This window comes from Macadamia integrifolia, chromosome 11, assembly GCF_013358625.1.
Source record: "Macadamia integrifolia cultivar HAES 741 chromosome 11, SCU_Mint_v3, whole genome shotgun sequence".
Classification (NCBI taxonomy): domain Eukaryota; kingdom Viridiplantae; phylum Streptophyta; class Magnoliopsida; order Proteales; family Proteaceae; genus Macadamia; species Macadamia integrifolia.
The window spans coordinates 13149097-13152982 of NC_056567.1; positions in this window are offsets into that span (position 1 = coordinate 13149097).

Below are 3886 nucleotides of genomic sequence, written 5' to 3' on the forward strand. Positions count from 1 at the left end.
AAAAAAAAAAAAAAATGATATCGGCTATGGTCGATCCCAAACTGATTCTAGTTCCTTAATGAACAATTTTTTTTTTATAATATAGTTTTATTTTATTTTAAGAGGAGCTTTAATAATGTATGATATATGTGTTTTCACTTAAAAGGTCGTTATATTTTTCTAAACTTAATAATATTATTTGGGAGAGGTTTCCTTCATTGCGCGATGAACTTTCACTTCATTCTAGGATTCATAAACTTTTATTGGGTTTTAAAACCTTTTCAAAATGCATCTCACATGCATCTAAGGCCAACTTGATGATTTGAAATCCATTCACCGTGGTTTTAGGGAACCTCGACGAAAGTGGAATTTGATCCCAAGTCTACCTAACCACAATAATCTTGGATCGGTATCGATGAATTCACACGACTAACAATCCTGTGTCTCGAGTCTTGACTGATCCACTGCTATGATTTCAGGGTAAAAAAGTAATAAAGACCCCCCCCTTTTTTCTCAATGTGTATTTAATGTCCTATGGAATCAATGGGCCGCGTTCTTTGCCACATTCCAAGAATTTAAGAATGCAATGTATACCAAACATCAATTTTTACTATTATTAGAATACATTCTTGGCCCGGAATGCATTCCAAAAAATATACCAAACACAGCCCTGAATGTTTTCCATGAGTAAAGCATCATAGGATTTAGCCCAAAAAACAGAAAAAAAACCTAGCCATTGACCCAATTAAGGGTGTCAATCGGTCCGGAACCAGGTATTCGGTCTGGTTCTGATTTTGGTTCCAAGGAGTGTTAGTGTGATCCAAAACTGGACCAAGTCCCGTCTTGCTTCTGAAAATTGGTACTCATACCCGATATCCGGTTTCGATCCAGTTTTGGTTTCTATTCAGGAACAAGCAATAAACAAGGGCAAAGATCCCTAGCTCAATGGCCCATTGAGATTTGTCTCAAATGCCCAATTATCTGCAATGTGGCAGATTGGATGAGTCCCAACAGTATATCTATAGATAAACAATAATAATTTTCAAGTTTCATTTCAAGAAAAAACACATATAAATTAGAAAGATAAGAAAGTTCTTACAAAAAACTGCAATGCTATTAGAGATTGAAAATCAAATAAGTGCAACGTTGCAGGAGATGGGAAATCGACTTGTTGTAATGTCGTTGAGAAGAATCAACTGATTGACCACCCGAAAATCGTGAGAAATGGAAGAAGGGACGCTTCTAAGACAAAGAGTAGCAACTATGCTAATCGTGAGAAGATGAAGAACAAAACACTTCAAACTTAAAGAATTACAGTTAAGTAGATTATTTAACTCATAATTCATGAGTCCTAAAAAAAAAACAAAGGTTTTACAGTTGGACTATAATTGTAACTCTATAAGATGATTTATCATTTAGGTGATTAATTATGTTGGATTTCTGTACAAGTTATGCCAAGTTTTTAGTTAAAGGGGAAAAAGTGACATTAAGTTATTTTGTCCAATTTTAGTTAGATCCAACGATTCTTGGCATAAATCCAGATCCAAGATTTAACCATATAATATTATAATGGGTTGGATTCGATTTAAGATATTTAGTCTGAAACTGGGTTCGGCTTGAATTTGACACCCTTAGACCCAATGATAAGAGCAAGTGGGTACGTAAAATGGTCCTTACTGGCAATGATATATCTCAACCGGAACAGGTTTAGTGGTACGGTTGGCCTTAGAAAAACCATGGGCCTTTTAAGAAAAAAAAATTATTTCTTTCGGGAAGACCTAGTCTTTTCTAGGGTTACCATAGGGACCCTTGACCTAGGCCTAGGGCTTTTTTCAGGGTTAAATGGGCTTGGTCCTGAGGTCAACCCAGCTTCTGGGAAGGATCTAATTTTAGGCACAGTAGTGTAGGAGGTGGAGGTTTTGATTTTGCTGGACCTTTATGGGCTGTGGTGAGTGTTTTGGTAAGTGATGTGTATAGAGGTTTTTGCGCTTCTCTACCCAACCTAATCAATTGACGTCCCGAGTCCAGGTTCAAAATCTTGGATTTGGGTATGGGATCTGTTACGTAGATTCCAATTTGAACCAACCTGAAATTGATTAGGAGTCAGCATACTTAATTGGAATTGAACCGGTCAATTCCACGATCCATAGAGTTCCTAAGAACCAAACCACGCTATACCTTGGGGGATACAAACCGTCTTCCTAGAAATTATATGCATCTTTTTTCCTTCCTTTTTTTTTGATAGATAGATCCCGAGGAGAGTTCATGATCTCTTAATTGTGAGGTGTTGGTTAATCTTTACCAACGACCCATCCTTTAGGATAGCATCTTTTCTTTTTATCATCCACAACTCCCCCATTTTAGAAGTTCAAATAAATAGAGTTTAGACTACAGCAAATGTTATGAGGGCAAAACGTTTCTACCAAAGTACACCCCCTCTTATGAAGATTAACATGTTGATATGAAAGATCAGAGAGCGTATACAAAATTTCCTTGATTGTTAATACATCCTCACTAGTGGCTAGACAGAAAATATTCAAATCCTTTGCGAAAGGAGACGTGAAATTTTAGTTGCTTTTCTAGCCACCTTTTTCTTTTTTTTTTAACTAACGACAAGTGATTAGTCCTGCAGGCCCATACTGACCCCATAACTACATGGACCGGGTCATACCGGGGTTGAATGAGAACCATTCAATTTTCATTTAAATCAATAAAGAACACTAAACAACTCCATGTGAGTGACCCAAAGTGTGCCTAGTGAGAGTTGAACTACTCTTCTAACCACCTTAACCCTTCAAAAAAGATCCAATTCCTTGTATACTAAAAGCAATCAAGAGAGGACCTCCATTACAGTTTTAAGTATATAAAGACTACACCCTACCTTATCCGCCTAAAAGGTTCAATATACTCAAAAATATCTTCCTTCTAATTTAATAGAATACGACACAAAACCGTGGTTACTTATTTACCAATCAACTCTTCATCTAAAATATGAGATTGTAATTTAGTGGTTGAACAACTTGAGTTTAAGGGGGAGGGAAAAGCATCATCCAATACGGATTACCATTATGAGGAAGGTAGCAATTAACAATACAACTAACAAAGACAAGGACGTTAATCAAATACATGGTACCAATCCATTGGACCACTTAGATTAGCAATGCTTCCACCCTTCAAATGTATAAAATTTCAGATTTCCTTTTTGAGAAAAAATGCTAATTGTGTGGGATGTTAACTTATACCTTGCACATCCTGACTATGTGGGTCCTTCACTAACCATTGACAAGCTCTCCCCTCAATTATCATGTGGATCAGTGAATCCCTAAGCCCTAATTGATATGACATGAGAGATCTGCCCCCCCACCTCTTAATATGGGTGTGGGGAACCTTCTATCTTAGTTTGTGCTTGGATAGAAATTGCTCCCACTCATTCTCCAGGTCTTTATGAATCTTTTGGCCTCCTGCCCGTTTCTCTTTCCTTGCTCCCACTCACTCTCTTCCCTCCCCTATACTTCTCTCTCTACAACTCTCTTCCTCCGTAGCACTATTCTCACAAGTTTGGATTAGGTCCTTGTACGAGAATCATTCTTGTACAATGTCTGATCCACTTGGAATCCATTCAATCTCTCTCTTCTTACAAAACGTTGAAAGATTGAGTGGATTCTAGATGTGGATCAGACACCGTATAATAATACCTAATCCAGACTCCATTTCTCACTGTGGAGGTGGGATTTTTATTTTTTTTTCCACGGTGGCGATTAAGATTTTCAAAACACAGCAAATTTTGAAAATTATTAAGTTTTTTTTTTTTTTGGTAGAGTTTTGAAAATTATTAAGTAGTATCTTAATAATGGTGACTGGTAGCAGCGCTTAAGCGCTCATAAATAAACAACACTCCAATCAATAT